We start from the raw sequence: 10,941 nt of genomic DNA, 5'->3' as shown, positions 1-10,941 counted from the left end.
AGAAATGGGAGTGCCTGACCACCTTATCTATCTCCTGAGAAACCTATATGTGGGACAGAAAGCAACAGTTAGAACTGGATATGGAACAACTGATTGGTTCAAAATTGGGAAAGGAGTACAACAGGGCTGTATATTGTCTCCCTGCTTATTTAACTTATATGCAGAATACATCATGCGGAAGGCTGGACTGGAAGAATCCCAAGCCGGAATTAAGATTGCCGGAAGAAATATCAACAACCTCCGATATGCAGATGATACCACTCTGATGGCAGAAAGTGAGGAGGAACTAAAGAACCTCGTAATGAGGGTGAAAGAGGAGAGTGCAAAAAAATGGTCTGAAGCTCAACATAAAAAAACCTACAATCATGGCCACTGGTCCCATCATCTCCTGGCGAATAGAAGGGGAAGATATGGAGGCAGTGACAGATTTTATTTTCTTGGTCTCCATGATCACTGCAGATGGTGACAGCAGCCACAAAATTAAAAGACGCCTTCTTCTTGGGAGGAAAGCGATGACAAACCTCGACAACATCTTAAAAAGCAGAGATATTGCCTTGCCGACAAAGGTCCACATAGTCAAAGCTATGGTTTTTCCAGTAGTGATGTATGGAAGTGAGAGCTGGACCATAAAGAAAGCTGACCACCAAAGAATTGATGCTTTTGAATTGTGGTGCTGGAGGAGGCTCTTGAGAATCCCTTGGACTGCAAAGAGATCAAACATATCCGTTCTGAAGGAAATCAACCCTGAGTGCTCACTGGAAGGACAGATACTGAAGCTGAGGCCCCAATACTTTGGACATCTCATGAGAAGAGAAGACTCCCTGGAAAAGATGCTGATGTTGGGAAAGTGTGAAGGCAGGAGGAGAAGGGGACGACAAAGGACAAGATGGTTGGACAGTGTCATCGAAGCGACCAACATGAATTTGACCAAACTCCGGGAGGCAGTGGAAGACAGCACGGCCTGGTGTGCTCTGGTCCATGGGGTCACAAAGAGCCAGACACAACTTAACGACTAAACAACAAATCAAAATAGTGTTTGCTATAATCCATGCTTTTCAGCATCCACAGGAGGAGGGTCAGGAATTGTTTCCCTGTGGGTATGGATGGTATCCATACAAAAGACCAATGGCATCACCAGATTGAAAACTAAGCTAAGGTTTAGCAAGCAGACTGCTCTGTTCTCTTTAGAGGAGGCTTCCCAAAATCTACTGTCCTCCATATCTGTTGCACCAGGATGGCCATAATGGCTGAGATAATGAAAGTTGTAGCCCATACAGGGCCTCAGAATATTTATTCTGTGGAAAGCAGGGTGCTGGACTCTTACTATTCTCCAGTTTTTCCTGGTTCAGTTGACTAACAGAAAGCTGATGTTCTGGCCCTCTGCTGCCTTTTCTTTCTGAAGCTGGTCCTTTTGATTCCTGGCGTTCCTTCCTATTTCAAATTCAAGAGTCCCGATCACAACTATTTTTGCATTCCTATTCGGGGAATTGTCAGATCTCAAATCTGTCTGCTGCTCTGTGAGGTGCGTAGATTAAATGAGCTCAATTCAGACATGCTCAGTGTTTGGAATATAATTAGATCACTGAATATTCAACACAGCTATTCATATCTCATTAGCAAAACCAGTCTGGTTATTTTAGTCAGTATATAATCCCATCTCCACATAAAAATGGAGACAGGGTGACAAATTCTTAATTTTATATCATATCATACAGGTCATTAGCAGGATCCACGGCCCGATGGCATGAACAAGTATGCTATCATTCTATTAAAATATTTATACAAAAAGTTTACACTAAATGAATCACTTTTAGAGAAACATGTATGGAGACTTTACTTCTCTTAATATGCTTTGTGTCCTTTTCACCCTCAGTTTGTGGTTTTCACAAAGAGTACTTATTTCAGCACAAAAAACCAATATGATCTAATAAAACATTAAAAGCGTAGTGTATTAAAGTATCATTGCATTCATTGTTAGTTTGGATGGCTTTTTACTGCACATTATTATAAAAAGAAAAAGAAAAGGATGATGATTGTTGACCTCAGTGGTTGAAGTCCCTGGCTACAGAGCCAGAGTCTCGGAGTTCAGTTCCCCCCTGACAGGGGCTGGACCCGATGATTCAGCTTTTCAGTTCTAAGATTGTTATATGGCATTCTAAGATCTCCATACAAACAATGTACAGGTTTTAACAAAACAATCCTCTGTCTGTCAACTCAAATATAAGCCTCCCTGGATTCAGTGGTGCTTACTTCCAGAGTGGGAAAGTAGAAAAATGGAAAAGACCAAAAATAGTAAAGAATCTTCTTTGCTGGCACCTGTGAAAGACTCCCAAATTTTATTCGCCATAAACTTGGCGACGGGATGTTCATCCATGTGCTGATGCAGCGGGCGGGGTGGGGTGGGGGCTCTGCCATCTTCAATTGTACCATGTCATTTTAATTCAAGTCAAGAGGAAGGTATTTAAGTTGTTGTTTCATGTTGTCAAGTCACCTCTGAGTTATGGTAATCCTATGAATGAGATGTTTCAAATTGTCCTGTCCTCAACAGTCCTGCTCAGGTCTTGTAAACTGAAGCTTCTGTTATGAAGTCAATCCATCCTATATTTCATCTTCCTCTTTTCCTTGTGCCATAAATCTTTCCCACCATTATTGGCTTTTCCAGAGAATCTTGCTTTCTCATGATATGCCCAAAATAGAACAGACTCAGTTTCAGCATTTTTACCTCCAGAGAAAGTTCAGGCTTCACTTGATCTAGTTGTTCATCTTTTTGGCAGTCCAGAGTATCTGCAAAGCTCTCCTCCAGCGCCGTATTTCAAACAAATCTTTTTCTTCCCTACCTACTTTTTCTGTCTCTCCATATTCTGTCCTAACAATAGCTTTGTGTCCACAATACAGCTTATGTATCAAGACACCCATTTCTTTTAGAACAGCCCACAATTTCTCATGATCCACTCAGTTAAAGGGTCTAAAAAGCATAGACTGATCTTCTTCTGGAATTCTTTGGTGTGCTCCAGTAGCCAGCAGGTATTTCCAGTATGATCTTGAATGTCTCTTCCTTTTCAGAATCCAGCTTAAATCACAGACACTTCTTACTTCATATAACATAAAAGCCTTTGTTCCAACACCCTGAGCATCACTTTGCTTGCATGGGAAATTAAAGCAATTGTTTACAACAAAATTTTTTCGCCTGCCAATCTTAGCTGTAGTTCCAAACATAGCTTTCATTAAGAGAAAAAAAATGCACAGTATAATCACTTTAAATGTCAATTAAAAGGTGCTGCTTGGAGCATTAATATTGCTTTAATTTTTTTAACATTCATTAATCTCTTGTATGTTCCCTGGGCACAGTACGTGGCAAGCCCAGCATGTAACTGAGGGCAGATATTGTACATTCAAATTATTCAACTTGCATCAAATACAAAAAAGATTCTCAGTTCATGCAGACTCTCCAGATGCTTGGATATGTCCCTCAGCAAAGAAAAAAAATGGAAAATATATGGGTGTGATCCAGAACAAGGGAAATGCATTTCCGTAATAATAATTTCAATACAAGTACTACAGCATGCACGATTCATTGTCTCACTGGTTGAAAAATACTGCAAGTGGTGGCTTTCCTGCATGTCTGAGATTCCTCTTTATACACCATTACATAAACAGTCTAGTGCTGAGTACATGTCTCAATAGGAGGTTGCAGCCCATAGGAGACATGTCAGCAAAACATCCTCTTTGCATGTTTCCTGTACATAGAAGAAACGGTAAAAAGTAGCAAGAGTTCAAAAATCTCACTTGTCCATCTCTGTTTAGAGCTGAAAAAGACTAGATAATTAAGGAGGAAGCATGGGCAGTAAATTCTGAAAGGATCAAAATCCGGTCTTTTCACATACTAGCAGTAAAAATGCTGGTTACCATGAGGGTGAGAAAGAGGGTGTTACTGTTGCTATTGATTATGATGAATATTTTCTGGGATTTGGGACCACAACAATAAGTAATCTGTCCTAAAAGTAACTTTCTGCAATCTGCTTGTGGTAGCTTCTCCTTCGGCGTTTGGTATTCTTTCTGACCAATGCATGTACTAGAGTTCTAAAATCATTATCAAATGTGAAATGCTACAGTGTTACCATTGTAAACTGCTGTTGTTATCCATAGCTTGATGTTCTTTGCCAACAAACTATTGTCACATTTTACCCAAAAAAAAAAAAAGCTTCAAAGGAAAACAGCTGAGGTCTTAAGTAATTGCCAAGTGCAAAGTGCCTCATCAACTCACCCAAATTGCAACTTGTTAGTTTATACCAATCAACCCTTATCTTTCTGGATAGCTGAGTGGGACACTTGAGGAGAGGACATTTTGGAGATCATGCAATCACAGGGTCATTATAAGTCAGAGGCAACTTGATGACACTTAAGAACAACAACATTGTCCTTCTGTATCCCCACTGGGCCATGGGGCCATATATAAATGATTGTTCTATAGTCTCGCTCTTAAGTCTGAGGAAGTGGACTTGTCCATGAAAGCTCACATTAAAATATAGCAGTTAGTCTTCAAGATGCCATGTTGTTTTTGTCTCTTGCTTGTGTTCCCGCCCCCATGGGTGGTATTAACAATTAAATACTTACTGGTCCTCCAATCCCACATTGGGCTAGACCGGTAATGGTCGCCATTGCACTCCTCCGCCGGACCACTGCACCAGCAGATGGGAGTGCTGAAATCCGGGATCGGAGGATGGGTATTTCTCTATGGTGACTTGTGGCTCGTGTGCCCACAGAGAGGGCTCTGTTTGCCAGCTGTGGCACGCGTGCCATAGGTTCACTATCACTGGCCTAGTGGTTCAGGTGTCTATGAATGCAGCCTTGATTTCTCTCAGTTTAAGAGAGAGCCATAGTTGTGTTCTTCCATTTTCATTGGGGCCTAACACACTGAATTTGCTGCCGACTTACGAGACACGCAGAGAAGCTTCCTGTATTCTTGCTTTGATGGGCAAAAGCCTGACTTGTGCTAAGATTTGCATGCTGGAAGATAACTTTTTGGAGCACCAGCCTAGAATCTTGTCAGAAGGCCAGGAGATTTAACAATCAGAAGGACTGGTGACAGGGGATACATTTATAGGCCACTATTTAAAAAAAATCATGCAAAATGCAAACTTTTGAATCACATGATCAGAGGGACTGTTGACATCATCTTCAGGATTCAGTCAATCCTGAGGGTGCTGCTGCTGCCTTGGGAACCCAACCCCACTCACCTGGGTCTTTGTGACCTCACAGGGGTCCCACCTCTCTGCTGGCAGATAAAAGGGGCTTGCTGGGCAGGGCAGGAGACCAGAAGGGAGGCCAGTGGCTAGAGGGCAGTCCAGCAGAGAGAGCAGCAGTGGCTACAGGTGTCCCAGCCCTTCTGCCCAAGGCAAGTTCTCTTGCAAAAGCAGATGAACTTGCTAAGTGGGCTGGCGAGTTAACAGCTTGAGGCTGGTGGAGATCCGTGGCTTAAAGCTGGCTGATGTCAGCGATGGACTGGGGAGAAGTCGGTGGACGTTGGCAGACAGAAGCTGGTGGAATCTGCCTGTGAAAGCTGAGGCCGCAAGGCGGAGGCCGGCAGAGGTTGGCGGATGAAGCTGTGAGATATTAGTCTTCTGAAACCAACTGGTGGAAGTTTGGTGGATAGAAGCCTGGGCGTGTGTGTGAATGGCTGGTGGAGTTAAGGTATGTGTGTGCGTTGGGGGGGTGGCTGGTTTGTGTGTGTGTGTGAGAGAGAGAATGGCCTGGCTGGCATTCCATGGGCATGTTGCTGGGGTGTGAGTGTGACCCAAGCATTCGGAAGCTGGTGGAGGCTCGCTTCAGAATTGGAGTGGAAGAGTTGAACGGGGTGGATATTCCTGGTGGAAGCCAGTGAATATTGGCAGGTGGACCTTCGTCATGAAGTTGCCAGAACATTGGTCTGTGGATATGCCTGGGTGGAAGCCGGTTGACATCAGTGGACGAGCTCGCCCCCTTAATTGAATTTCTCTCTCTCTTTCCCTTGCAGGACCCAAAGCTTCCTCTTCCCCAGGGGGAAGCGAGGGACCAGAAGGCAGGCATCCTGCTGGAGCTGAACCAGGCCTTTGTCTCTGCTGAGGATACCCATTTAGCCTCTTTTCCAAAACCAATAAAAGAATTTTTCTGGAATGGTTCTGAAGTGTTGTCTTGTTTGTCAGGAGCTGTCACAGGATTATCTTCCCCATCCTCTCATTATATCTGGGGCCCAATGCCTGGGGTAGGCCTTTGTCAAGTCATGGTGTGGGGCCTTGTGATGTCACAGGACTTAGGAACATAATATTTCTCCATGCATGTGTGAGGGAGTGAGCTAGGTATTCTGCATTCCCTGTCTGAGCTCCTAAGCAACTATATTATGTGTTGTGTTGGACAGACACAGGAAACCAGTGAGCCCTGGTGCCATTCGGAGAGGGTTGGACTTGGGTACCCAAACACTATGGCCACCCTGTAACAATAAACGAGACTCGCTCCTTCCCTTCCACCACTGCTCCTCACATTTTTTTGCCTGGCCTGGAGATTCAGGGGAGCCCAGCCATTTCCTGGCACAGCAGCTCATTCTCTGAGACCTGGCAAGCCTCATCTTCATCATCAACACCATGAGCACTCCATGGACAGCTCCTTGCAGAGTACAAGTGGGGAGAAAATATGACACTTCAAAGAAGCTTCCAGGCCAACTTCTCACACCAGTGCCACAACCAAGGAAATGGAGATGGGCAATGATTTGGAGATGAGTGTACATTAAAATTCATGTGGATCCATGCCATGGATAGATGGCAAAAATACATTGGTACTGCAAAATCTGCTGCTTGAGGGCAGAGGCTTCTTCTGAGCACTAGTGCAGTGATGGTGAACCTTTTTGAGCCCAAGTTCTCAAACTGCAACACAAAATCAACTTAGTTATTTCAAAGTGCCAATACAGCAATTAAAACCCAAATGCTGAGGTTTTAGTTTTGAAAAAAACAACTGCTCATGCACTGCAAGGGTTAAATGCTTGTTCCCCCCCCCCCCCCATGGGTGGTATTAACAAATAAATACTTACTGGTCCTCCAATCCCCCATTGGGCTAGACCGGTAATGGTCGCCATTGCACTCCTCCACTGCACCACTGCACCAGCAGACGGAATCCGGGATCAGAGGACGGGTAAGTATTTCTCTATGGTGACTTAGGGTGCCCACAGAGAGGGCTCTGTGTGCCAGCTGTGGCACACGTGCCATTCCCATCACTGACCTAGGAGAACTTTGAACTGTTGCCCTTTCTCTAAACTGACCACATGACATTGTCACAAGGCCAAATGTTCATGGCTCTTCGGCATCATCATGAAGCTAAAAGAGAGAAAGGGCAATGTTTTTGCCCTCAACCTGTCCTATCCAAAGGCAAGGCAACCCAGGTGATCTGTAGACCAATGTCTTGGACATCACCAAGAATGCTAGTAAAGTAGGCAAACTCTTTGGCCCCCTTCTCAAATGAACAACCTGTAGTTCATGTGAGAATAGCTTATTTGCAGCCCATGTGTTGCACAGAAATGTGGAGGAAGAATAAATGAGCTCTATACTTAACAAACAATGCTAAGCATAACTATTCTTGACCCCTTCAACCTACATGAATGTAAACTCTTGTAAAAGCAATGCAATAGTGTGTGTTGCTGTGAAAAACAGATTAGTAGCTGGAGTTGAATGCTTTGGTCTGTATACCGTCAGTTCCTTTGCCAGCAGAATTATTTCATAAAGGAACAGCGTCTTCTGAATTACCACCTGTCTTTCCTTCAAAACAGCAAGACCTTGACAGCTTAGGTAAGATTGTGCATAGATCCCTTTGGGCTGGAAACCAACAAGGCTGACCATCTGCTTTATTCCCCATCCATCCCAGATGGTACAGTATGTACCACAGGCCTTGGCAAGCCATCTTCTGTTCTGAGACATTGAGAAAATGGTCAAAATTACATCTCCTGCTAGCAAAACATGGGATTGATTGAGGCTAACTTGGGAATTGAAAGAAAGAAAGAAAGAAAGAAAGAAAGAAAGAAAGAAAGAAAGAAAGAAAGAAAGAAAGAAAGAAAGAAAGAAAGAAAGAAAGAAAGAAAGAAAGAAAGAAAGAAAGAAAGAAAGAAAGAAAGAAAGAAACATGGAGTGATTGTAGAGGAGAATCATAGGAAGCTTCCCTGCAATTTTGGTACAGTATCTCTAGGTTCCTAGGGAGCATTTATAGCCAAACATACTGACAAATTAAAAATCACCAAAAAATCATTGATTCGTATTCATTGGGGGCATTGATTCATACAAATATGAATCAATTAATTAGTTATTTTTTAATGAATTTGGTGATTCATTTTTAAATACATGCCCATCTCTATCTGGGTTACCAGTTCTTGATTTCTGATAGGCTGTTCATTATTAGTAGGCACATGGCTTAATTGCTCTTTAATCAGGCTACAGATGAGTGAAACTTTCGTTCAGTCTAAATACAGTATGTGATATATGTGACAGTTTTATCCAGTCTCCAAGCCTATATACATTACATGTAAGAACTGTCCTCAAACCAGTCCTGGATCACATCCTCATGATTTCAAGTGCTGCATCACTGGTGTGTTTCTTAGGCAGAAAGTCATATTTAAGAACACTGAACTTACAGGACTTACCACATTGAATAGAATGTCGCCTGAAATCTAATATAGGTTATTGAGTGCAGGTAACCAGGATAACATCTGGTCATTTTAAAAATGGCCAATACAGTGGTGCCTCGCTAGACAATGATAATTCGTTCCACTGAAATCGCTGTTTAGCGAAATCATTGTCTAGTGAAAAGCATTTCCCCATTGGAATGCATTGAAACCTGTTTAATGCGTTCCAATGGGGAAAAAAACATCGTTGTCTAGCGAAGATCGGCCATAGGAAAGCCGCTTTGTGAACCACCGATCAGCTGTTTAAATCGCTGTCTTGCGAAGCTTAGGTCCCGAAAACACCTGTTTGCGAGCGCGGAGGGAGCTGTCAAAATCATCGTCTAGCGAAAATCGGTTTGCGAAGCAGGGACCAAACATTGTCCGGTGAAATTCCCCCATAGGAGTCACTGTTTTGCGAATCACTATAGCAATCACAAAAAGCCGATGTCTAGCAAAAAAACTGTCATGCGGGGTAACTGTCTAGCGAGGCACCATTGTATTGATATATGTTCATGCAAAGCTATGACAGAACCACATTAGATATTTTGTGTATAGTTGTGGTTACTGTGTCTCAGAAAGAGTACTATAGAGCTTGGAAAAAAGCAGAAAGACATAAAGAAAAGTAATTATGGGTCTGATAGAACTGGGGCCTAAACAGGTTGCATAAAGGATGAGCAAAGGGAACCATGGTAGATTTATAAACAGCCATGTGTGGTGTGGAGAAAGCATGTAAGGAAAGTTTATCTTGTTTCTTATAATATTAGGAATTGGGATGACCTACTGAAATTAAACGGGGAGACACCAGATTGATAAAAGAAATAATATCTTCATGCTGTATCATTAATCAATGAGAATTGATACCAAAGAATGTAGTCACCAATCTAGAGAGCTTTAGAAGGGGACTGTAGCCACTATATACCTCCAACATCTAGGTACCGTGTTTCCCCGAAAATAAGACAGGGTTTTATATTAATTTTTGCTCCAAAAATTAGGGCTTATTTTCAGGGAATATTTTATTTTACCGTCATGTCATCTTCTGGTTGCTGCACAAGGGTGGAGGGTGGGGTTTCACTTAACTAGGGCTTATTTTTGGGACAGGGCTTATATTACGAGCATCCTGAAATTTCATACTACGACTTATTTTCAGGTTAAGTCTTATTTTCGGGAAAACAGGGTACTATGCCCCTGCATACCAGATATGCTGGGGGAGGGGTGTGTGTGAGAGAGATTGAGAGAGAGAGAGATTCATTGCTCGATCACTTTTGACTCTAGTTCCACCTGTTATCAACATGTAGCCGCTCTTTCAGGAATCCATGGAAAATATGTGCGTTGGTAGGAAAAAGGCCCCACATACCTAGCATTACCTTCCTCTGACTGCACCATGAGATGGCCTATGTGGCCAGACTATATACTTTTTTTCCTACCCCCCCAAAAAAGTCCGCTTCTATGGAAAGCAGTCCCCTTATTTCTACCATCCATTTCTTAATGGAAGAGAGCAGGGAAGAGATAACCATTTTATACTAGAATTTTTCAGATGTAGCAATGTAGGCATATTGCTAATTTGCTGTATCTGTTTAGTAGGAACTGCTGGAGAGCTCAGTGGCTTAGATCTCTGTCTGCAGAGCCAGAGGTTGGGAGTTCAATTCCCCACTGTGCCTCCTTGACACGTAGTGGACTCAGTGATCCATAGGGCCCCTTCCAGCTCTGCAGTTCTAAGATTATTGTTAGTATAAATCAAACCTAATTTGAACTGCCAAACGTTTTTCAGTCCTCTCACCTTGCTCTTTGCCCCTCTGTGCAGCATAGCTCCAACATTTCTTTATTTGCTTCCATCACAGGTGCATATAAACACACAATTATTTCTATAATAATAATAGCTTGTCAGGTGTTGACGTTTGCTTTACATATTTTGAGTAAGATCAGGCAGCCATCTTCAGAGCTGGAGGTAAAGGCTTGACAGCTCATGTCACAAAACATCTGCCTTGCTCTGCCAAGCGGACGTCAAGAAAATATAAGAAGATCTGTCAAAAAGAATGGTGGCTAGAAGTGGAAACCTCCCAGGGAAACTCCATTAACTATAGAAGCTGGCTCTCAATACATGTAATTTATTGTAAACTCCATACAATCATGCAGTACTGGACAGAAAAAGCATTTTAAACAACCATCAGGGAAGAGAAGCAAGACAATGTCCCTGCATATATATGTTCTTCTTTGCATACATCCACAAGCTCAATATACACTATCATCAGTAAGAGGGACATAAT

General features: G+C 42.7%; 1 long non-coding RNA gene across 1 annotated transcript; it reads left to right on the top strand.

The window, feature by feature from the left end:
- The first annotated feature begins 5,644 nt into the window (after positions 1 to 5,644).
- LOC140704187 (uncharacterized) lies at positions 5,645 to 8,147 on the top strand. The gene is made up of 2 exons (XR_012083315.2): positions 5,645 to 5,691; positions 6,014 to 8,147. It is a non-coding gene; the product is annotated as an uncharacterized LOC140704187 (long non-coding RNA).
- Positions 8,148 to 10,941: the final 2,794 nt, after the last annotated feature.

This window comes from Pogona vitticeps, chromosome 2 (genome assembly GCF_051106095.1).
Source record: "Pogona vitticeps strain Pit_001003342236 chromosome 2, PviZW2.1, whole genome shotgun sequence".
Lineage (NCBI taxonomy): Eukaryota > Metazoa > Chordata > Lepidosauria > Squamata > Agamidae > Pogona > Pogona vitticeps.
The sequence above is the reverse complement of the archived record's forward strand: the minus strand, read 5'-3'. Positions and strand labels throughout refer to the sequence as shown.